The sequence below is a fragment of the Bos mutus genome, chromosome 15 (genome assembly GCF_027580195.1).
Source record: "Bos mutus isolate GX-2022 chromosome 15, NWIPB_WYAK_1.1, whole genome shotgun sequence".
NCBI classification, from domain to species: Eukaryota; Metazoa; Chordata; class Mammalia; order Artiodactyla; family Bovidae; genus Bos; species Bos mutus.
This window is the reverse complement of record NC_091631.1, coordinates 29869666-29895112: the sequence shown is the minus strand read 5'-3', so window position 1 is coordinate 29895112 and position 25447 is coordinate 29869666. Positions and strand designations below refer to the sequence as shown.

General features: G+C 47.5%; 1 protein-coding gene across 2 annotated transcripts in view; it reads right to left on the bottom strand.

Moving 5' to 3' along the window:
- Positions 1-10617, bottom strand: part of STARD10 (StAR related lipid transfer domain containing 10) — a 34155-nt gene extending 23538 nt beyond the window's left edge. The window contains exon 1 of one of the 2 annotated variants that reach the window (XM_070383785.1): positions 10245-10617. The gene's annotated coding sequence lies outside the window, so the exon portion shown is untranslated. Of the gene's footprint in view, positions 1-54; positions 189-10244 lie in introns of those variants that run through there. The other variant, XM_070383784.1, reaches the window with a different exon arrangement.
- Positions 10618-25447: the final 14830 nt, after the last annotated feature.

Sequence of the window (25447 nt, the reverse complement as noted above, 5' to 3'; positions counted from 1 at the left end):
CGCGGGGCCGGTGGTGGGGGCGGGGTGGGGCGCCCACGGGGCCCGCAGGCTCACCTGTGCCCGCTACTCGCCGGGGCCAGCCGGGGCCAGGGGTGCGAGCGCCTCTGCCGCCGCCGCCGCCGCCGCCGCCGCCGCCGCTGCCCGGGCGACCGGGGCCGCGCGGGGGTTCTAGGGGGAGGAGCAGTGGGTCCCGCCGCCCGGCCCCGCCCCGCGTCCCCCTGCCCCGCGGACGCCCCCCCCTCCACCTTCCTCCCTCCCCAGGGGCTAGGCTGGGGGCTTCGGGGGCTCCGCTCGCCTGCGCTTGGTATTTTCCAGGCTGCGGAGGTACAGCTGACGGGGCTTGGAGCCCCGCCCCACCCCGCCCAGCCGGGTCCTAGCGCCCGCCCCCATCGCCCCCGAAGAGGACCTGGGGACCAGTCCTCAGGCAGGGGTTGAGGAGGGGTCCAAGATGATAGGGCTCTGAGAGGAAGAGCGAGGAGGTGCTAGAAGAGGGATCCTGGAAGTTAATTGTGAACCCTTTATCTCCAACACCTTCCCACACTCACAGGTACACACCTCTGCAACAGCCTACTTAAGACACACAAGCAGCTGTCCCTAGAACCACCCAGAGACATCCCCACACCACACCCCTCAGACCCAAAGATGGGCACACTCCCACCACAATCAAGAGCCCACAGCTTGCCTCCCCTACCAACCACTGGCCTCAAGGTTCTCAAGGTGGCTAGACTTGGGCAAAATCTCCACTCCCATCGCACTCCCAGCTGGGAGCTTTAATCCTCCTCCAGTCCCGGACTCTGGTCCTTGTCCACCCCTAGTCCTCCTGCGCACCCCTGTACACACCTCCCATGGATTAGACTAGGCTTTCCAGAGCATCTGGCTCCAGAGCTCTGGGGCTCCCTGGCCCTCCCCAGGCAGAGCTGGCCAGAGCTCCACAGCCACAGGGGAGATATGTCCACCAGCACTCCAGCCACCCCTTCCAGCCAGAGAGACTGCTACCTGCCCCCTGGGTCCTAGTGCTAGCTCTGTCTCCAGCTGCTCTGTGTTAACTGAGGCCAATAGCTCAGTTTTTCTGAGGCCAGGCCAATATGAGTGTGGCAACAGGCCCAAGGCTGAGCATTCACTACCCTAGTGACTAGGGAGGGCTCATCGTGAGCTCCCCTGGATGGGCAGCTAATAGGGCACAAGTGCCCCATCACTTGCCCAGTGTCATCAGTGAGTACATGGCCAACCTGCCAAGATCCCAGATCTCAGCCTCCTCCCACCCCAGGGTTCCCTTGGCTCTGGCTGCCCCATCTCTCTGGGCCTGAGTTTCCCATCTGTAGAATGTGAGCATCAGAATGTATAACCTCCTAGCCTCACCATCCTCGAGCTCTAGGATGGAACAGCTTTTCTTAAAGGTGCTAGAGAAAGATGAGGAGTTGTCACGGTGGATTCACAAATAGAGGTGTTTCTTCCTCAAGTGCTTAGGGCTCTGAGACATTTGTGAATCAGGCCCAATTTTAAAAGTCAAGGGGGTGAGGAGGGAACTGTGATGGCAAGTCACCCCAAGGGGCATTCTGCAAAGTAAGTCTTGTAAAATGAGTTGCAGGTCCCCATGTTACCCTGGATCTCCAGTGTGAGCAGCACAGTCAGATAATCATCCTTGGCTCTTCTAACCACATTCTTTAAGTGTGTGGTACTGGGTGGCCTGGGGGTGGGGTGGGTGGGGGTGGGCTCTGGGTTCAAGAGGCCAGGGCTCTGGCTCCCTGCTATACACATCCTCTGCCTTCACCGCAGCCGTAGGCAGTTCACTGCCCCTCCCCTGGCTTCAGTGGTTTTATCTGACAGCCTCATACCCAGGCTGATGAGAGACTCAAAAGAGGGGTGTACAGAGCCTGTTTTGTGAACTGTAGCCTCTGGGGTCTGCCATGAGGAAAAGGGAGAGGAGCACTGGCCTGGTGGCTTCTGCCTTTTTAGGGCCCCAGTGACACCCATCGGCTGACAGCCAGGCACCAGGACTATACACCTCTCGTCCCCATCGCCTAGTACTGGGAGGAAGAGATAAGGCTGAAGTGACAGCAGGAGATAGCAGTGAGGACAGGCTCACAGGGCTTCTCCACCCCCGAGAGCACTGCCAGTCTGAGACACACAAATTCAGGGAGGTAGTGATGGCAGAAATCAAATCAGCACTCAAATCCAAATATAGATTAACCAAGAATGAATCTTTTGGGTCTTGGGTCAGAAAAGGTGGGTGACCTGGTACCCCTGGGCTCAGGTGGCCATGCCTTGGGCTCAACCCTGCCTGGAGGTTTAGGCCAGGCTGGCTGGAGCATAAGTTCTCCTTCATCAACAATTTGCCCTTGCAGGCCCTCCCAGTCCCCCAGGAATTTAGGTATCTCTGGCTCAAGGGTTCATAACAACCGCCCGAACATGCCTGGATCAAAGCAGATTCATATCCCATCTCAAACACCCCTGAGCAGCAGACAGAAGGCTAGGAGGGCTGGGATGCGTGACCTGGGGGAGGAGCCTGGAAAGGAGTCCTAGGATTTGGTGATAATGGCACCCCACTCCAGTACTCTTGCCTGGAAAATCCCACGGGCGGAGGAGCCTGGTAGGCTGCAGTCCATGGGGTCGCTACGAGTTGGACACAACTGAAGCAACTTAGCAGCAGCAGCTTCCCACAGCCTGGAAGTGCAAAGTGGCTGCTACTGTTAAGTCACTTCAGTTGTGTCCGACTCTGTGCGACCCCATAGACGGCAGCCCATCTGGCTCCCCCATCCCTGGGATTCTCCAGGTAAGAACACTGGAGTGGGTTGCCATTTCCTTCTCCAACGCATGAAAGTGAAAAGTGAAAGTGAAGTCGCTCAGTCGTGTCCAACTCTTAGCGACCCCATGGACTGCAGCCTACCAGGCTCCTCCATCCATGGGATTTTCCAGGCAAGAGTACTGAGTGGGGTGCCATTGCCTTCTCCGGTGCAAAGTGGACCTGGGTTCAAATCCTGTTGATACCATTTCCTAAACGTGTGACCAAGAGCAGGTGACATGTCCTGTCTGAGTTTCAGTTTCTTCATCTAGAATAATAATACCTACTCTCTGAGAATTATTGCAAGGAAAAGAGTTGTATACATGTCGGTTTCATGCCCAAATTACTAAAAAGAAGGGGAAAGGTAGGGAGGAATAAATACACTGTTCAAAAACGGCATATTTCCTACAAAAAGTGTTAAGGAAATACCTTGATAGGATGGTTGTTAAGGTTCTCATGAAAGAGTAAACAGTGGAAAATGTTGGCAAAGCATGACCCTGTCTGCCCCTGCAGCCCCTGTCCCAGTCACAGGGGTCAATAGAAAGTGGATTGGGTGGAGGTGCCCTTCCGGGCCCCAGCCCCAGGATGGGGACAACACCAAGCAGGACTCAGAGTCGGGTGGAAGGCGGGAGCATGTAGGAGAAAGAGAAGGTGCTTAGCAAGCTGAGAGGCATCATAAGAATGCGAGGAATCATGGCCCAGGGCGCTGAGCAAGTGTGGGTTTTACAAGTGCCCCTCACAGAGAGAAGCTGAGGTGTGGGAGGCATAGGGACGCCCCTAAATTAAAGTAAGACAGAAGCCATCTGGGGACCACAAGTACCCGGTAGGACTCCCGGAATGGGGTGGGGGGTTGTTTGGAGATATTCACACCAGTTCTTGCTCACTGACCCCTGCCAGCTGTTGGAACAGAGTCAGGACACCTGCCTGGAGCCATCCATGACCTGGTCCATAACACTGCTCTCTCAACTCCCCTCACTGAGCTCCCATCAAGACTAAAGACCTGCAGACTAACATCACCTGGCCACAGCCCCTAACTGTACAGATGAAGAAACAAAGGCCCAAGCAGCAGGGTCAGAGCACAGATAAGATCTTAGGTCTCCCAGCTCCTAACCCCAGGCTCTGTCCGTGCTCCCCACTTATATGCCACCTCTTTCACTACCCTAGGGGTGACCTTGGGGGCAGTCACCACCTTCTTCAAGATTCCTCCCCTGCCCAAGTGTCCTAGACAATGAAGGGCTTCCATGTCCTGACTTGCTCCTGGTGCTCCTTCCTACTCACCATCTAGTCAGACAGACGGAGGGCTGCCTCGATCTCCCCTCTGGGAGATGAGGAGAAGGCCCCCCTGACCCCTTCTTCCCCCAGCTCCTCTCCTCTGGGGTAACCAGCCTTGCCAGTTTGGGTGAGAAAATTCCCAGGTTGCCTAGGGGAACGAGGCTGTATCCTGGGGGCACCGTTCTAGAAGACTGAGCAATGACCTGTGTGATGTCACCAGGAAGCAGCAGAGAGGGGATTCCAGAGGCCCCCCTGGAACGGCTGAGGACAGAGCACTCTGAGGCCCCCAGGGCTGGCATGGCCTTGAGGGATGTGTCCTTTACAGTTTGATGGCAGGCAGCAACAGGTTCAGCACCCTAGTCCCACCTGGAGCCGGATCTGAGTGTTTGCCCAGGGAGGGTCTCCTACCCCTGCTGGGCCTCACTGAGTAAACAGCTCAAACACTGACCTGAATGAGCTGCTAGAGCCTCAGGGAAACACAGAGCACACAGTCAGAGTTACCCACATCCCCTCTCCTGCTGGTGACGCTGACACAGCCAAGTGCTGTGATACGAACAGAATCAGTCAGTTCAATTCAGTCGCTCAGTCGTGTCCGACTCTTTGCGACCCCATGAATCGCAGCACGCCAGGCCTCCCTGTCCATCACCATCTCCTGGAGTCCACCCAAACTCACGTCCATTGAGTCAGTGATGCCAGCCAGCCATCTCATCCTCTGTCATCCCCTTCTCCTCCTGCCCCCAATCCCTCCCAGCATCAGAGTCTTTTCCAATGAGTCAACTCTTCTCATGAGGTGGCCAAATTACTGGAGTTTCAGCTTCAGCATCATTCCTTCCAAAGAACACCCAGGGCTGATCTCCTGGGTGACAGAATAGAGGGACAAAAATAAGTGATTAAATAGTTAATCCCACTAGGGGATTATAAGTAGAAAAATATGGGAAACTCCTGTAAATTAATGATTACTCGAAAAAGCAGGTTTGCTTAACCACAAAACTAAGCAGGCTTGCTTAGCAATAAAACCATGCAACAGAGCACAGAACATGCCCCCAAACAATAAAACAGTGGTGGCATGAGACCCACATCCAGACCAGTGAGCTCAGTGAGTTAATGACCCCCAAAGCAGGCTCTGTGCACACATAAAAAAAACCCCATCATTTATGGGAAGGTGACTTTTCAAAATGAAAGACCCTCACTGTACTGAGACCTGAAGAAATTTTTCGAAAGTCCTATGACAGTCCTGGCCTAACCATACAGGGAGGGACAAGTAAACTTCCCTGCCCTGTCTGGGGAGGAGCTGCTGATGAAAACGTCACGTCTACTCAAGAGAGACAAAGAAGGTCTTCTCCCCCTCCCCACTTTTCCTTTGATTATAAAACTGCAGCCCACTAAGTTCTGGGGGCACTTCCCACCCATCTGCTTGTAAGCCTCACAAGGGTTTTATTCTCATAAATCATTTCTTATCTACTACTTTGCTCTCGCTGGATTCTTCTCCACGCTGACATGAAGGACTATGGTATCGAAGCTTTTCGGAGCCCCGCTGAAACGACCCCAGTTGATCACACCCATCTCCTGCCTCAGTCCACACAGCCACATACCATCTCAGTCTCATGCGGGGGAGTCCAACAGGGGCACGCTGGCTTGAGCACGCCAGGTCACCCAAGTAGGCTTGCCAGATAAAACACAGGACACATCTTGAAACTTGATTTTCAGATAAGGAAAATCACTGTTAGCATGTTTCAAGTATTTGCTAAGTCTGGCAACCTTACACCTGGGGCCCTGTCGTACCCACATCACACAGCCTCAAAGAGCTACACACCAGTCCCCTCACAGACCTCAGTCTCTTGCCTGCCCTGGGAATGAGGTCAGCACCTGGGTTACAGCTGTTGCACACACACACACACACACAAATGGCCTGGCACATCCCTCTCTGTGAAGAGGTCCTGGGGCAGAGTAAGAGTCTACCACACTCATTTTGTCTAACCTTCACAATAACCTTAGGTGGAAGGTCATGCTGGGACTCTTAGCCCCATTTGAAAAATGAGGAAAATAAGGCCCAGCAAGAAACAGAACCTATTTGTGGTATCCCCACATGTGATCTCCGGCAGAGGGTAGAAGGGGTGTAAGGGAAGTCTTATTACACCTGGGCCAGGCTGTGTCCCTGGCAGGTCTGAGCTCCTCAAGCAGGCCTCTCAAAGGAGCCTCTTCCCGCCAGGAACAATAGCCTAGGGGTTTAGGGGTGGGCCCTCTGACCCTTCCCCCATTCAAGGGTGATACTAATAGCTCCCCAAGAGGCCCCTCTAGTTCCAGGAGGTGGAAACTGTTCTGTCAGGGCACTGCGGGCTCAGCTTTGAGATGAAAAAATATGAAGAAACCAGAAGAAGGAAGGTGTGGGGGGGCGCTTCCAGAAAAGAAAGCGTCATCCCAGGGCTGGAGCTCTTGCCCTGGTAAAAGGGCCAGACAACCTAGTCCTCCCCAAAGACACACAAAGACACCTCCACCCCCACTGCCATCCAGCCTGAGCACAGAGCTGAAGGCAGGGCCTGGGGTCAGGCAGATGGATCAAGAGCCTCTGACAGAAAACTCCAGGGCTTTCAGAAGGTTGCATCGACCCAGCAATCGAACTGGGTTCCTGCAGGCGGCAGTGCCTAACAGACATTAGCAGGAGGAGGACCGAGCCTGCAGAGTGGGTGCTAGCCATCTGGGTCTGGGGCCCTCCCAAAGAGGAAGTCCCTATGGTTCTACTCTGGGCCCCACCGACTGTGGGCAAGGCCTGGCACCTTTCTGGTCTGTTTTCCTGCTGAGGTGCTTAAGATGCCTCTCTCCTGGCCTGGGGCAGCTGGGTGGGCTCTGTAAACTGTGGAGTCCTGCATGGTGGGGGGTGCATGCAGTAGAGCTCTTCTTTCCTCCAAGCCTAGGAGCACCCTGGGCATCAAGACCCTGCAAGGCCCAGAGAGAAGCTCCCAGTTCCTGGAGGACTGGGAAGGAAGGACAGGAGAGGAGGCAGCACAGATGGGGTAAAATACCCTGCTCAGCAGTCTAGCATAATGGCTAAGAGCCTGAGCTAGGGAGCTAGGCCGTCTAGGTTAGAACCTCTTACTGTGTGATCTAGAATAAGTTACTTAACCTCTCTGTCTTGGTACTCCCACACCTATGAACAAGTAGGCTAATAGAACTTAGATCATTGCCTCCAGGATGAAGTGAGTTCATGCACGTGGAGAGCTTAGCACAGTGCCTGGCAAGCAACAAGCGCTCAATAAATGCCACTGTTGCTGCTGCTAAGTCACTTCAGTCGTGTCCGACTCTGTGTGACCCCATAGACGGCAGCCCACCAGGCTCCCCTGTCCCTGGGATTCTCCAGGCAAGAGCACTGGAGTGGGTTGCCATTTCCTTCTCCAACGCATGAAAGTGAAAAGTGAAAGTGAAGTCGCTCAGTTGTGTCCGACCCTCATCGACCCCATGGACTACAGCCTTCCAGGCTCCTCCGTCCATGGGATTTTCCAGGCAGGAGTACTGGAGTGGGGCGCCATTGCCTTCTCCGCAATAAACACCACAGCTACTATCAATTCTTGTCTCCTAAGCTCCCTTACCCCAGGTCTGGCAGCTGTCCCCAAGGCATAGCCTCTTTTCTAAGTCTCTGCTCCTTGACTTGGAGGCAGTGCCTCCCTCTTCTGACCTGGAGAAAAAGAAACAATCTAAGTTCACCTGGAACCTGGAGGGCTGAGAATAAAGCAGAAGTGGCCATTATAACATCTTGCCCCCCTCCCTCACCCCAATTCCCAACAGAGCTACAAAGGCCTGGATGGGTCCCCTTTGGGAGGCCTTCACTCAACGACATGAGCTCCTTGCATCCACACAGCCCCCTTCTCAGTGTCTGACAACAGGGCACCAGGACAGCAGCAGGCTCCAGGGAGCCTGGCTGTGCCCAGCCAGCAGGCAGGACAGTACTGAGATGTCCACGCCCCCGGGGCTGGTTTCTAGGACCCTTTGAAGGGCTCATGTGGGGAAGGCTTGCTAGGAGCTCTGTCAGTGAGTGGGGCTGAAGACTGGGTCTGGGTTCATTTTGAGGTCCAAAATTCGTACCTGGGGCAGGCCTAGAAGAAGCCCAGCTTCCCTGGGCATTGCTGTGTTGGGGACTCCTGCCAACCACTGCCCTCTGCCCTCAGGCACTGGTACCCCTGCTTAGTGGGCATCTCTAGGGTGCTTCCCCGGGGGCGGCTGCCTCCTTCAGCACCTTCTAAATTTAGGGCTTGGGCTCTGTGACTCATTACTGAATCTGCTTTGCTACCCTCCTCCAGGAGTGTGCTCCCACGGTATTTTTATCTCCTGCTGCCTCAGACTGATTAATAAGGCCCTAGAATCCTGCAGCAGCCACACACACACCACTGAGAGCTCCCCAGTCCACCCACCCCAGCTCGGCTCTGGACTGCTCTCTGACCAGGTCCTGCACTCCCCTTCCCTTTACCTGTCTGTGCACCCACCCCCACCCTGCTGCGCCCCAACCCACAACCCACCCAGGTGTCCACATCTGGCTCCAAGTGTGACTGCAGTGGCAGGGGGAAAAGAGAGATGGAGCCAAGGCCTGCCCCCTCCCAACCAGCTGCCAGGCAGAGCCCTGGCCAAACACCACGACACCTGAGTTCTGGCCTAGACTCACCCCCACCTTACTGTGGGGCTCTGGGTGAGCTCGGTGGTCATCTCTTTCCTTCTCTATAAATAAGGGGTTTGAACCAGACCTCCACTAGGGTGGCCTGGACCAGAGCTGAAAGTACCAATGGACCAGACCACCACCTTCAAACGGGGTGAGCTGGGGGGAGGGTATCTGATATTGGGCCCTGTCTTCCACCCAGGGGCCTCTCTGCCCCCAGCTCCTGCTCTGTTCAGGGAACACACACAGGTCAAGACCCTGCTGTCAGCCTTTTGGGACTTCTGCCCTGCAGGGAGGAAGGGTCATGGTTCTGGTCTCACTGCCCAGGGCTGTACTGTACAGCTGTACTGGGCAAGAATCACCTTAACTCTGGACCCAGGTCATCAGGAACATGAATCATATGTGTGTGGAGGTGTAAAATGCTCCCCGCCAGGTTCCTAGTGCCAGAGGGAGAAATGGGGATGCAAGTGTCCCCCGCCTCAACTTTCATAAACACAGGCTGCCTGGGCGCAGAGTGGAGGTATCTGGGAGGCAGACAGACCAGGGGTGGTGGCATCTCCGCCCCTGCTGGACTCTGGGAGAACCCTATCTCCAGCTGGCCTCCACCTATGTTCATGAGTAACAAAGAGCGGCTTAGTTACTGAGCGGGTACCATGGGCCTAGTGCTGTTATATGCACTTAACAGTTCTTAACTCATTTAATTCATAGTTACACTTCAGACAGCCCTGGATACGGCTTACCACTCCCACTCTAGAGACAGTGAGGCTCAGAGTAGGGTAGTGACTCACCAAGGATCACAGCATTAAGTCACTGGGAGGGCAAGTTAAAAGCTGAGTCTGACTGCAATCCTGGCTTCTGTTTGTACCCTAAGGTAGCTCTTCTCAGCGTATACATTAGACACTCAATAAATGTTTGATGAAGATGTTTGATCGCTGCCATGTCATGGAAAGATCCCTATCCTAGTCCAGTTTTACGCCAGCTCCTTGTGTGTCCTGAAGAGAATGTTTTCTTCCGTTAGCCTCAGTTTCCCCTGCTGAAAACAGAGACAAGTGAAGGCCCAGAGAATGAGACAGTTAGAGGTGGGGAAGATGTTGAATTTCTATTTCTACAAACACCTTCCTTTCGTGACTTGCCTGAGGAGGCCCCATTTGCAACCGGACCTTAGCGGCTCCAAGCCCCTCCCACACCTATGTCCAGAACTTCTAAGAGCACTCCAGAGAGACAACTGGGCACAGCCCCACTCCAAGGGACAGAGAGGTCAGTATCTTGGTTGGTGGTATGCTTTGCCCACGATGCCACCTGACAGCTCCACCTGGTGGGCGAGTGGCTCCTAAAGCCTCTCAGCTCAACCTGCATCACCTCCTCTCAGCATCCAAGCCAGCACAGGTACCACCTCCAGCTGTCATGGGCAGCTGTCAGAGCCCCAGATGGAATCATCTGAGCACCCAATTCCTCTCAGGTTCAGAAATAGAGACCACCCTTTTCCATTCAGGGTCGGTCCCCTTAACATTAGCCCCTCATCTGTCACATCTGATCTCCTTCCCTTACCTGGGCCACTCTTCTGAGAAGTAGGATCTGTACAGCTTCTGCCACACTGTCCTCTGTCTCCAGGATTCTCCAGTTCCTCCTTAATTTCATGCCTTTGGTAGTCATCTCAACAGAGCAGGGTCTTCCTCCACTAGGCCCAGCAGGTAGGAGGATTAGTAATAGGGGCTTCTCTAGACTCTGGGCACAGTCTGTCTCTCTAAGCCTGTATGCAAAAAAGACACTAATCCAGGAGGTGCAGGGAAGGGCTCCAAGCCCAAACGCTGGCAGCCTAGGTTTTAGCCCTTGCTCACAGACTGCTGAGACCTGGAGCAAGCTCCTGCCCCTGTAGGGGCCCCTCAGTTTTGCAATTTGTAGTATGATGAAATAGTTCCTCAATCTGCAATCCCCCGATTATAATAATCTTCTGCCCTTATAGATTGCTCGGCAACTTAGTTTCATTTCTGCATCTTATTTGATCCTTCCAATATCCTATTTCCATTTTCAAATCAGAAAGCTTAGGTCCTCAGGGGAACAGAACTACCAAGGTCACACAGCAACTCAAAGACAGAGTCTAGAGTCCTTGCATCCTGAACCATCGTTGGTCCCTCACACGCAAAGATGCTAGGACTCCCGCTGTATCACTTTCTCTGACCCGCTGTCCCACTGGTAAAATGAGTGCTCAATGAAGGGAGCTGTGCTTAGCAAACCATTAAAAAAAAGGGGGGGGGGGCAGAAAAATAACTGGACCGTTACGTTACTGTTTATTACTGTTATCTTTGCTAAGGCGCCCCCGCGTGTCCATCCCCAGGCGCTCCGTTCGCGCAGGCGCTCTTCGGTGTTTACAGAAGCCCTGAGGCCCGGCATTTGCGCGTGCGCTTCCCGTCAGGGATCGCCCCACAGATCGCCGTCGGACGCTGCTTTCAAGTCCCCTAGTGGTTGTGGCTGGAGTGTAACTACGGTTCCTTGGGGCCCGGTCGGCTCCGCCTTGGGTTGAGGCGTCTCTGCAACTCCGGAGCGGCGGAGATCTAAGCAGTGGCAGGGAGAGGCACAGCATTGTCCCTCCAGACTCCTGCATCTCAAGTCACCGTTGCGCTAAGACTCGGGTGCAGACTTTCGGGCCCCTCATGGCACACTTGGCGGCCGCGGTGAATTGCAGTGGAACTGACCACGCACTGCCTCATGGGAGCCTTAGTTCGTGGCTAGAACCTTCCCAGAGTTGGAACTCTGCTTAAACTACATTTCCCAGAAGTCCAAGAGGCGAGCGTCTCAGAAGACGGGCCCGGGGCTTGCTGGGAGATAGAGTGTGGCGATGGTAGTTTGTGCAGGAAGGGAATCGAGAAGAAGCGGTGGAGCCTCCGGCTTTTAGCCTTGGTCGTGGTTCAAGCTACAGTTACACGGTAGCTGTCAAACGAAAAGAATAACTCTGCTGGGCTGAGTGTTGGGGTGATACTACACTCCCAGGGGTCACCATCGCCTGTGACTCTCAGTTCTCTTACTGCTTGTAACGATGGAGATATTCTACAGCTGCACTGTCCAATTGGAGACGGCAATGGCCACCTACTCCAGTACTCTTGCTTGGAAAATCCCATGGACGGAGGAGCCTGGTAGGCTGCAGTCCATGGGGTCGCAAAGAGTCAGACACGACTGAGCGAATTCACTTTCACTTTTCCCTTTCATGCATTGGAGAAGGAAATGGCAACCCACTCCAGTGTTCTTGCCTGGAGAATCCCAGGGACAGAGGAGCCTAGTGGGCTGCCGTCTATGGGGTCGCACAGAGTCGGACACGACTGAAGTGACTTAGCAGCAGCACTGTCCAATAGGGTAGAGACTAGCCTGTGGCTACTGAACATTTGACATGAGTTTAAGTGCCATGAAGAAAGAAAAATATTTGAATTTATTTAAAAATTAAATCAAATTAATTACTTTTAGTTAAATTTAAATAGCCACCTATGGGCTCAGCTCAGTCACTCAGTTGCTTCCGACTCTGTGGGACCCCATGGACTGCAGCCTGCCAGGCTTCCCTGTTCATTACCAACTCCCGGAGCCTACTCAAACTCATGTCCATTGAGTCGGTGATGCCATCCAACCATCTCATCCTCTATCGTCCTCTTCTCCTCCTGCCTTCGATCTTTCCCAGCATCAGGGTCTTTTCCAGCGAGGTAGTTCTTTGCATCAGGTGGCCAAAGTACTGGAGTTTCCGCTATGGCTAGTGGCCACCTTATTCCACAGTGCACAGTGTTCATAATCAGCAATCATCTTCCTGGTTTGTGAGACCTAAGACTTTATAGTTTTCTTTCTACTCTGGACTGAAAAACAGTACCACGTAAAAGTTGAGAACTACGTTTTATTTGTAGCCTTACTGAGGACTATAATTTGGGATGGCAGCCTCTCAGATAGCTCTGAAGGACTGTTCAAAAGAGGTAAGGGAGGAGCAAGGAATTTTTCCTGAAAAAAAAAAAATGTATAGTGAACATCCAAAGATTATTGCTATTCATACACAAGAAACCAGACGTCACAAATTAACTCTTAGTGCCCTTTTATGTATGGGAAAATGCAAGAGTCTAGGCTCACTGAAATTATTCCTTTGGGATGCTTTTGAATTGTGGTGTTGGAGAAGACTCTTGACAGTCCCTTGGACAGCAAGGAGATCCAACTAGTCCATCCTAAAGGAAATCACTCCTGAATATTCATCAGAAGAACTGATGCTGAAGCTGAAACTCCAATACTTTGGCTACCTGATGTGAAGAACTGACTCATTGGAAAAGACCCTGATGCTGGGAAAGATTGAAGGCAGGAGAAGTAGACGACAGAGGATGAGATGGTTGGATGGCATCACTGACTCAATGGACATGAGCTTGAGTAAACTCCAGGAGTTGGCGATGGACAGGGAGGCCTGGTGTGCTGTAGTCCATGGGGTCGCAAAGAGTTGGACATGACTGAGCAACTGAACTGAACTGATGCATCTTAAACTATCTAGGGTTAGTATACTGTTTTTCTCCATCCAGAACTCCCCCCCAGGGTGCGCCCATTGTAGGGGGTAACTGCAGGGGCTGATGACTTGACAGCAGGAAACATTTTTGTTTACTTACTTGACAGGCAACATTTTTTTTTGTCCACATTGCCTACTCAGTCTTTGCAGATTCCACCTCCTTTGTGTGTCCCTTAAAAATCTAAAAATTAGTTCAGGCTGTAAAAACCTGCTGTGGTATTCATCAGGCTGGAATAACAGACAGAGAGAAAGCCAGCCGCAAAATTAATAAGAAACAAAATTTTTCCCAGGGACATACTGCAGCTATAAAATACCGTAACAACCCTCTTCATGGAGTGACTATTTCTTTCTTACTCACTGAGCAATTTTGTTTTCTAAAATCATAGAATATCAGAAATTTTGCTTTTAGAATAGGAATGCAACTCTTGCCTGGAAGAGCTAAATCACTAAGAGGACAGGGTTTAAAACCCAGGTGCGGAGAGATTCAGAAAAGGGACTTCTAAACATGTATTCCACATGAGCCTTAACTTTATTGTTTCCAAGGAAACAAGACCCTGAGTCCACTGAGCAGTCCAGACCTGATGTAGGCTACTTTACACACAGCTTTGGTTTGCTTTGAGCTATCAACTACTGCCTGATTTACATTTCACCTAATTCCACCTCTCTCAGATCCTATAAGAACTCTTTTTCTGTTTGGTAGGACACTCCATGATTCCTCTGATGTGCTGTCTTCCTCATAGCAATGGGTCAATAAACCTGACTCCACTGGACTATGGATTGTCCCCGGTGGTCTTTGACTGATTGGGTTAGAACACCCTGAAATACTGGTGTCCTCCAGGTTCCCTCACAGGCCCTCTCTTCACTGCATACTCTCTTTGGATGACCTCATTCACTTCCATCCCTAAGCTGATGATCCCACAATTTATGGCTTAGGTCTCTCTTTGGCCTCTGAGACATCTACTTCTGGTTGACTCAGGTTCCTTAAACTCCGTGAATTTAACACTGAATCTTTTTTTTGGAGGGGAGGGGCAGCCACTTTTCACTGCTGTGCTTCACGTAAGAACTATGCACTGACCACCTCTGACCATGATGTGGGTAGGGACACTCCTCACCTGGGTCAGATACCTCCTCGCACACTGTCCTCAAACTGCAGCACGCTGGATCAGCTGCTTTTCACATAGGTCAGCAGCCCAAACCTTAGAAAGCTGGGGGGGGGGCGGGGGTTGGGGGCTGCAAGTGGAAAGTGGGTCTCAATTACTCTGCCCCTTTCCCCTGATCCCTCAGTAATAGCCGGGCCCTCAAGAAAGAGACTGCAGAGGCAATCCCACCTGTTTCCCCTCCTCATCTCTCATGGTTCCCTCCCTGGAAGCTTTTCCAGTGGTGTCTCCAGCTCATCCAGTCTTAGACCCTACTAGTACCTTGGAAATTTCATAGCCAACTGTTTTCACTGAGCCTGGTGGCTATGCAGAAGGGTGAGGTGTGGCCTGCCTGCTGCCTGGAGGGAGGGTGAACGCTGTGGGAAGAAGCTTCATCTTGGGCTGTGTTTGGTTTTCTCTTAAACACAGCTAAAAGCAAATATACTTCAACATCTTGAGGATTTAACTTCCATGTGAAGGACCCTCTAGCCATTTCTATTCCACTTCACCTCTGCCACGTCTCATCTACCAAAGATGTTTGTATTCCTCTTATTCATGTAACTTTGACCTAACTTTTTGGAAAATGAAAAGGGGTCATCTTTCCCATCCATTTCAAAGCACTGTTTACATTTACCCGTATTGACTGATGCCCAAATCACAAGTTTCTCTCCTTGGTGGATATAGCTTCAGTATCCCATTCCAAACATTGTTTTCCCTTTAAAGCAATAGTCAACAGTGTGTTCATGTGGTTTGTGAGGAAGGTTGGGGGTCCTAGGACCCCATCAGCTACAGATGATCTTGTTTCCCTCAAACCCTGAGCGTTTTGACCTCTTCATGCTTCTAAACCATTTAATTTTTAGTTCTATATTGTTTAATTCATAATCTTTGGTGGACCATTGATTATAGACATAAACAACTATTAAAAGAAAAGCATAAAAATAAACCTGTAAATCTGTCTAAAGATGATTGTTACCAGATTCTTGCATTCATCCAATCAAAATTTATATACAGCATATCCAGATGTCACAGAGACTACAAAGCCACAGCTAGAAGAAAGAGAAAAAAAGCAGACATGATGGCTTTTCGTGTATGGAGAATAAAGCCAGTCTACTCTCATAGGTGTCATTTGTGAAAACTGCTTGCAAACAACAGTCTGAACCTTTAATCTCATCATTTAGAAACAAAACATAAACATTAGAAACAAAAAAATAAACCTGTTGGATTTTAAAAAGTATTATGAAGTATTTCAGACATATACTTCCAATGTTAGGACACACAGATCCAGTTTCTTCTTTGGGTTGTACTGAATTCCATCTTTTGAGTATACCACATATAACCATGCATCTTGTCATATACTGGAGTGCAACTACTGGGACCAAGGGTGTGTTTGAATGATTCTGTGTGTGTGTGTGTGTGTGACTATGATGTAGCCAAAGTGCCCACCCAAGAGGTTAGGTCTGTTTACACTCCCACCAGCAGGAATGATGGTTCCATTTCCCACACCCTCACCAACTCTAAATATTAATAAATTTCTTAATTTTTACCGATCTGATGACTGTAACATGACCTCTCATTCATACTTTAACTTACATTTCACTAGTTGTGCATAATTTTTGTGGGTGGACCATTTGGTTTTGTTCTTCGATAAAAATCATTGCCCATTTTTATATTAGGTTTTCTGCTCTTCAGCTGACTTGTGGAAGTTCTTTACATCCTTTGGATTTTTACTAATTTGTTATACATGTTGCAAACATTTTCTCCTCATCTACCTCTCTATTTGCCTCTTTTTACTTTGTACATAGTGTCTTTTTTTGATAAAAAAAAATATATAACGTAAAATTACTATTTTAAGGACTTCCCTGGTCCAGTGGTTAAGACTCCACACTTCAACAGCAGGGAGTACAGGTCCTATCCCTAGTCAGGGAACTAAGATCACAGGGAGCAGCCTAAAAATATATACATATATTACCATTTTAATCATTTTTAAGTGTACAATAGTTCAGTGGCATTAATTACATTCATCATGTTGTAAAACCATTACCACTATTTCTAAAACTGTTTCATCATCTCAAACAGAAATTCTGCAAACATTAAGTAATAACTACCCATTTCCTCCACATGCCTCTGTAACCTTTAATCTACATTCTGTTTTCATGAATTTACTATTCTATACATTTTATATAAGTGGTCACAAAATATTTGTCCTTTTGTGTCTGACATTTCATGTGGTATAAATTTTCAAGGTTCATAGAAGTTATAGCATGTATCAGAACTTCATTGCTTTTTATGGCTGAATAACATTTCACTGTATGTATAAACCGCATTTTGCTTATTTATTCACCTGTTAATGGACACGAGTTGTTTCCGCTTTTTTGTGTGTGTGAATAATATTATTTATTATGACCCAGTGCCTGTGCTCGTGCATGCGTGCTAAGTCGCTTCAGTCATCTCCAACTCTTTGCAATTGCACAGACTGTAGCCCGCCAGGCTTCTTTGCCCGTGGGGTTCTCCAGGCAAGAATTCTGGAGTAGGTTGCCATTACCTCCTCCAGAGGATCCTCCTGATGCAGGGATCGAACCTGAGTCTCCTATGTCTCCTCCATTGCAGGCGGATTCTTTACTTGCTGAGCCACTGGGGAAGCCCCATTATGAACAAGATTATACAAATATCTGTTTCCACTGTTTCCCCATCTATTTCCCATGAAGTGATGGGTCCGGAAGCCATGATCTTCATTTTCTGAATATTGAGCTTTAAGCCAACTTTTTCACTCTCCACTTTCACTTTCATCAAGAGGCTTTTGATTTCCTCTTCACTTTTTGCCATAAGGGTGGTGTCATCTGCATATCTGAGGTTATTGATATGTCTCCTGGCAATCTTGATTCCAGCTTGTGCTTCTTCCAGTCCAGCGTTTCTCATGATGTACTCTGTATATAAGTTAAATAAGCAGGGTGACAGTATACAACCTTGATGTACTCCTTTTCCTATTTGGAACCAGTCTGTTGTTCCATGTCCAGTTCTAACTGTTGCTTCCTGACCTGCATACAGATTTCTCAAAAGGCAGGTCAGGTGGTCTGGTATTCCCATCTCTTTCAGAATTTCCCACAGTTTATTGTGATCCACACAGTCAAAGGCTTTGCCATAGTCAAGAAAGCAGAAAGAGATGTTTTTCTGGAACTCTCTTGCTTTTTCCATGATCCAGCAGATGTTGGCAATTTGATCTCTGGTTCCTCTGCCTTTTCTAAAACCAGCTTGAACATCAGGAAGTTCACGGTTCACGTATTGCTGAAGCCTGGCTTGGAGAATTTTGAGCATTACTTTACTAGCATGGGGAATAGATGGGAAATAGATGGGGAAAGAGTGGAAACAGTGTCAGACTTTATTTTTTTGAGCTCCAAAATCACTGCAGATGGTGACTGCAGCCATGAAATTAAAAGACGCTTACTCCTTGGAAGGAAAGTTATGACCAACCTAGATAGCATATTCAAAAGCAGAGACATTACTTTGCCAACAAAGGTCCGTCTAGTCAAGGCTACGGTTTTTTCCTGTGGTCATGTATGGATGTGAGAGTTGGACTGTGAAGAAAGCTGAGCACTGAAGAATTGATGCTTTTGAACTGTGGTGTTGGAGAAGACTCTTGAGAGTCCCTTGGACTGCAAGGCGATCCAACCAGTCCATTCTGAAGGAAATCAGCCCTGAGATTTCTTTGGAAGGAATGATGCTAGAGCTGAAACTCTAGGACTTTGGCTACCTCATGCAAAGAGTTGATTCATTGGAAAAGCCTCTGATGCTGTGAGGGATTGGGGGCAGGAGGAGAAGGGGACGACAGAGGATGAGATGACTAGATGGCATCACTGACTCGATGGATGTGAGTCTGAGTGAACTCTGGGATTTGGTGATGGATAGGGAGGCCTGGCGTGCTGCGATTCATGGGGTCGCAAAGAGTCGGACACGACTGAGTGACTGAACTGAACTGAACTGAATGAATAACAACACTGAGCACTCTTTCATATGTTTATTGGTCTTTTGTATATCTTCTTTGAAGAAATGTCTATTCAAATTATTTGCTCATTTTTTGAATTGGGTTATTTTTGTTGTTGTTCAGTCACTAGGTTGTATCTGACTTTTTGTGACCCCATGGACTGTAGCATGCCTGGCTCCCCTGTCCTTCACTGTCTCCCAGAGTTTGTTCAGATTCATGTCCACTGAGTCTCGGTGATGTTATCTAACCATTTCCTCTTCTGCCCCAACTCCCTTTTCCTTTTGCCTTCAGTCTTTCCCAGCATCAGGGTCTTTTTCAAAGAGTCAGCTCTTCACATCAGGTGGCCAGAGTATTGGAGTTTCAGCTTCAGCATCAGTCCTTCCAGTGAATATTCAGGACTAATTCCTTTAGGATTGACTGTTTTAATCTCCTTGCAGTCCAAGGGACTCTCAAGAGTCTTGTCCAGGACCACAATTCGAAAGGATCAATTCTTTGGTGCTCAGCCTTCTTTTATGATCCAACACTGTATTTGTACATGACTACTAGAAAAACCATAGCTTTGCCTATTGGACCTCTGTCGGCAAAGTGATGTCTCTGCTTTTTAATATGCTTTCTAGGTTTGTCATAGTTTTCCTCCCAAGGAGCAAACCTCTTAATTTCATGGCTGCAGTCACTGTCTGCAGTGATGGAGCCGAAGAAAATAAAATCTGTCACTGCTTCCACTTTTTCCCCCTTCTATTTGTCATGAAGTGATGGGACCAGATGTCATGATCTTAGTTTTTCGAATATTGAATTTAAAGCCAGCTTTTTCACTCTCCTCTCTCACTCTCATCAAGAGGGTGTTGAGTTTTAGGAATTCTTTATTTTTTCTGGATACTAGACCCTTATCAGAGATATATCTGCAAATAATTTCTCCTATTCTGTAGGTTGTCTTCTCACTTTCTTGATCATCTCCTTTGATGCACAAAAGCTCTTTTCTTCCTTTATTGCCTGTGCTTTTGGTATCTGGAAAAGGCAATGGCACCCCACTCCAGTACTCTAGCCTGGAAAATCCCATGGACGGAGGAGCCTGGTAGGCTGCAGTCCATGGGGTCGCTAAGAGTTGGACACGACTGAGCAACTTCACTTTCACTTTTCACTTCCATGCATTGGAGAAGGAAATGGCAACCCACTCCAGTGTTCTTGCCTGGAGAATCCCAGGGACGGGGGAGCCTGGTGGGCTGCCGTCTATGGGGTCGCACAGAGTCGGACACGACTGATGCAACTTAGCAGCAGCAGCAGCTTTTGCTTTCATATTCATAAAATTATAGTCATAAAGATTTTCCCTAATGCTTGTTCAAAGACTTTTAAAATAGTTTTAGCTCTTAAGTTTAGGTCCATTTTGAGTTAGCTGTCTTGTATATGACATGAGGTAAGGGTCTGATTTTATTCTTTTGCATATGCAGATCCAGTTGTCTCAGCCATTTTTTGAAGAAAAAAATATTTCTCTATTGAATTGAGTTGGCATTCTTGTCAAAAAGCAATTGGCCATTGATGTATGGATTTACTCCTGGATCTCAATTTTATTCTAATGGTCCTTGTGTCTATCTTGATGCCATTACAAACCCTCCCCTGCTTTTTTTTTTACTGTTGTAGCTTTGTAGTATATCTTGAAGGGTAAAGTCCTTCAAATATATCCTTTTTCAAGATTATTTTGGCTATTCAGGATCCCTTGTAATTCCATATGAATTTTAGGATTGGCATTTCCATTTCTGCATGAAAGACTTGTAATTTTGATAGGGCATGATGTGTTTTATTGTCCAGAAATTTTTTATTTTGATATGGTTAAATTATCTATCTTTTCCCTTATGACTTTTGTGTTATGCATGTTGTTTAGGAAGGTCTTCCCTATCCCAAGGTTATCAATAAATTATTCTACTTGTTTCTGATATCTTTATCATTTTATAAGTCATAATGTAATATAATCCATCTGGAATTTACTTTTGCATATGGTGTGAAGAAAAAAATTAATTATAACTATATACTTTTGCTAACTGGATAACTAATTGTCCTTACATAAATTATTGAAAAGATTTCTTTTTTCTATATATTTGAAATGCTACCTTCATCTTATATTAAATTCCTACATGGGAGGATCTATTTTTGTTCTCTATTCTATTATTATCTTGCCTATTTTTGAACAAGCAGCACACAATTTTCATTATATTAGTCTTTCCTCAGTCTTAAAAATATTTTTGTGGTATTCTTTTTGAGATGAGTTTTAGAAACAACTTGTCAAATTCCATAACAATGAAATCCTATTGGAATATAATAGGAATATATTGACTTCATAATTTGTGTAAATTACATTTTTATTTTTAGTCTTTCCAACTCCAAACATTTATATTTTTTCTTTCATTTAGATATTCTTGTATGTTCTTCAGTTAATTTAATTGATTCCATTAAGATACATTAAATATATAATTGATATGATCGAATTAATTTATGTTGTTCATTTTCAGCTAGTACATTTTTTCTTGTTATACTTCTAAATATATTTGTTTTTGTTGCTGTCATGAATGACTTTATTTTTACTACATTTTCTAACTGGACATTACTGGGATGCATAATAACTTCTGAATATATTTTCTGTATATTACTTATAGAAACCTTCCTACAGGTTTACTAACAGAGTTAAGCAGAGATCTATATACAAGGTTGTTCAGTGTAGCACCGTAAAAGCAAATAATCAGAAATAATCTAAATATTTATCATTATGATATTGATTTATATATGTAATACATCTAAACAATGAAATACTTTGAAGCTTTATTTTATTTATTTTTGACCATGCCCCTGGCTTGTGGGATCTTTGTTCTCCGACAAGGGATTGAACCCGGGGCCCTCAACAGTGAAAGTGCAGAGACCTAAGCACTGCCTGCCAGGGAATACCCTATTTTGCAGCTTTAAAAGGAATGACCTATGGGAGGTTGCTGTGTAACACAAGAAGCTCAACTCGGTGCTCAGTGACAGCCTAGAGGGGTAGGAAGGGATGGGGGTGGGAGGGAGGTTCAGGAGGGAGGGGGCATATGTATATTTATGGGTGATTCATGTTGTATGGCAGAAACCAACATAACATTGTAAAGCAATTATATTTCAATTTTAAAAAAGAGAAAATAAAATTCTGGGCAAATAAAAAAAGGTTAATACCATATTATAAATCAATGTGTACAAAATAAATTTGGTGGTCTTCTTCAAGTGAAAAAAAAAGGAATGAAGTAGATCTATGTAGTCTGATATGAGAAGTTCTTTAAGATATAGCGAAAATATATTGTTACATAAAGAAGCAACATGTAGAACAGTGTGCAAATGCTACATTTGTGTTTTTATATTCTTGTATATACCATGAGGTCACAAAGAATCAGACACGGCTGAGTGACTTTTACTTCCACTTTCACATATATAAATATTTCTGAAAGGATGGGTACACACTAAATTGTTAATGGTGTTAATTGTTAATGGTGATGCTTCTAGAGAAGGAGACTGGGAAGTTGGTATGCATCCATAAAATGATGTGTTCACGCCCATTTTTCTCTTCCAGGGAGCAGGGGAACACTGTGTTTCCTAACCTTCCTAGGAGATGTGATCTCACCAGTGAGGATGTGGGCAAAGAGTGTGTCACTTCAGGTCTAAGGCAATTAATTATCAGTGTGAATGTCCACCCCCTTCTCCCCCCACCACAACCTTTTTCCCATCTGAACAGTTGGGATCAAAGTACTTTGTGATGATGGAGATGCTGGTGGAAGCAGCTTGGATCTGAGTCACTGCTGAAGGAGAATAGTACACCAACATGGTCTACCCGGCACTGGAATATGAGGGAGACAAATGTTTGTTTTAAGCCACTGAGATCTGAAGGCTTATTCTGAAAGCTGGGGTCTTTGTCCCGGAATCTGGGCTCGACTAGGACTGCTCTGGCCAACAAAACACAGAGGAAGTAAGGCTGTGCTAGTGTCCAGTCTCGAACCTTAATAGACTAGCAGCATTCTTGCTGTCTGCTGGAATGTTTGTTTTGGGATGTATCCTTTCAGAGCCTAGCCACCGTGTTTGGAGAAACCTGAGCTGTGTGAGGGGCCACATGCAGGGCTTTCATTTTAGGTTTTCGGCTAGGATTCATCTTCCAGTCAATAGCCAGCATCTCCTGCTGGTTAAATAAGTGAGCCATTATCAGCAACCAGCCCCGCTGAGTCTTCATATGACCCCAGTGGTTGTGACTACAACTATGTAAGAGACTCAAAGCAAGAATCACCAGAGCTCAGCCAACACTCAGAATCACGAGAGCTCTTAAGAAACAGTTGTATTAAGTAAAAAATAACCAAGAGACCTGGAGGAGGAAATGGCAACCCACTCCAGCATTCTTGCCTGGGAAATCCCATAGACAGAGGAGCCTGGCAGGCTGAACACACATACACACACCAAACCAAGAGACCACTGAACAGTCTGTCCTATGCTAGCCAATAGAAACATGTGAAGCAAAGAGGCTCTGTCTTATACTATTTGAATTTTTGACTATGTACATGTTATTTTTCAATTAAAAATATTTACAATTTTGAATTCCAAACTTCTGTGCACTGGGTCATGAGAATTGTTTCTGCATGTTTTTAATGAGAGCAACAGGGGTAAATATTTACTGATCACCTAGTCAGTTGACGCCAGGCCCTGTTCTAGGTGCTTGAAGACAGAGCTGGGATCAAGGCTGAACTGGTCCTGGCTTTCCTGAAGCTTCCAGCCTGGTAGGAGAGATAGGTCATAAACAACAAAACAAACAACACAGAAACATGATCCTTTCTGAGAGTGATAAATGCTCTGAAAGGAACAACTGGATGATCTCCAGACACTGATTAGGATAGAAGCTATTTCATTCAGATTGGGTCTTCTGAAATCTGACTTGTAGGCAAGAGTCAGCCCATAAAAGTTTAGGAAGAAGAGCACCAGAAACAGGGGACAGCCAGGGCAAAGTTTCCACAGTGGGAGTTTGCCTGTGATTTATTTTTCTTTTTTTAGAAAAATTGATTTATTTTTGGCTCTACTGAGTTTTTGTTGCTGCGCAGGTTTTTCTCTACTTGCAGTGAGTGGGGACTACTCTAATTGCAGTGGCTTCTCTTGTTGCCAAGCACAAGCTCTAGGGCTTCAGTAGTTGCGGCTCCCAGGCTCTAGAGTACAGGCTGTAGTTATGGTGCACAGGCCGAGTTGCCCCTCAGTTTGTGGGATCTTCCCGGACCAGGGATAGAATCCCTGTCTTCTGCATTGGCAGGCAGATTCTTTACCACTGATCCACCGGGGAAGTCTTAGCAGTTATTTCAGTGTTGTGAATAAGGTTTCATCCAACAGTAGAAGAGGTAAAGTCAGAGATGTGGGCAGGAGCCAGACTAAGCAGGGCCTTGAAAGCAACAGAAAGGATTTAGGGATTTGAGTTGAATATGCAGGAAAAGCTTTAGGAGGGTTTTAAGTAGAGTAACAGGAACTGATTTAGGTTTTAATAATCACTGGCTGCTGGGAGATGCCTAATCCAGGAGCAAGTTTCAAACTGCACTCTAAAGTACATTAGGTCTCTAAATCATGATATAACCACTTTTTATATTTATTGGTCATCACATCATGGCTTTCTAACATAATCAAAGATATATTAAGCAGCATGTTAAATGTGAAGCATAAATAATTTGTCTATATATTATGAATATCATCTAAAAATTTAAGTGAACTTTATAGTACAACTTTTCATATTCTAAAGATAAAAATATTTTTAGTCAAAATCAGATACTTCTTTATCCTATACTATTCAAACATGAGAAAATTATTTTAAATTTCCTAGATTCGGAAATCCTGACCACAATATGACTCTCCAACTGAGAGAAATAATACCTCTCTGCCTCACAGTAAGGCAGAGCCTTGACAATATGCCCTTCAATATACAATAGCCTCAGTTCCTTTGATGGCGTCCCCAGGCACCTGCAAGTCACTCACTTCTAAGAGGGAATTTAATTGTTGCCAATTGGCCCTGAGCCTCCATGGGTACCATCTCCTTCTCCTGGGCACACCTTCTAGTTAATGTTAACACCCACCACCCATTCCTTCAAGGGACAAGGCTAGGCTTGGGCTGGGGCCGAGTTTAGGGAAGGCTTAACTGAAGTGCAGGCTCAACAAAGCTTTCCTGGAAGAGGTGACTTATGAGTAGGAGTCAGGCCCACTAGAGGGAAAGGTGTTGCACACAACACGCATGGCATGTTCAAAGGAAATGAGGGTCAAAGACAATGGCACAGGAGGACTGAGCGCAATTCATTGTGGTTTCAAAGCACAGCAGCATTCACGCTCCTGCAGGGGTCTCCAGCAGTTACAGCTTTCCAAGACCTGCCACCCATTCCCATTTGCATTTCAACAGACCTGTCACCTCTACGACCTGCAGGGCTCCACTGAATCACTCCTTTCATACTTCACAGCAGCCTGTTTGCAGAGCTCTGGACTGGGGTCTCGCTGGAGACAGTTTTATCACAGTTCCTGCAAGCTGAGGACTCAAGTGAGTGTACCAGCAAGAAATGCCGCCGCTCTTCCAGAGCCGCCCACATGGAGTGATAGGTGCAGCCCCGAGTCAGGATACTGCTGGCCGGCTCAGCCATCCCCTCTCGTGCAGTCTCAGGAAAGCCTTTTTTTTCCCTCTGGGCCAGGGGTTTGCTCGATGAAATCAGCTGCATTCCTTTACTCTCAAGGTCGTACATTTTCTGCGATTAACTGGAGCCGAAAACCTTGCTTCGGACAAGGGCAGTTCTGCCTCCAGTCCTTTCAGGCCAGAATCTACTGGAAGTTTTTATATCCACAAAGCTCTGCGTTTGTTCTTCTCGCTCGCTGCCTGGTATCCGTTTCTCTCGGCGAATTCCTATTTCATTCCTCATGATCCAGATCAGTGCCATCACCTCCGCAAAGCAGGGCCTCGTCCCTCAGTCCCTTCCTCTTCCGTACTTTCGTATCTCGCTATTTCACACTGTCTGCCTTGTCTGTGTCGCCTCCCCTCACAGATCTTGAGCGCCTCGAGAGGAGGGTCCGGGTGTGAGGGGATCTCCAGGTCCCCAGTTTAGTGTACTGCCTGGTC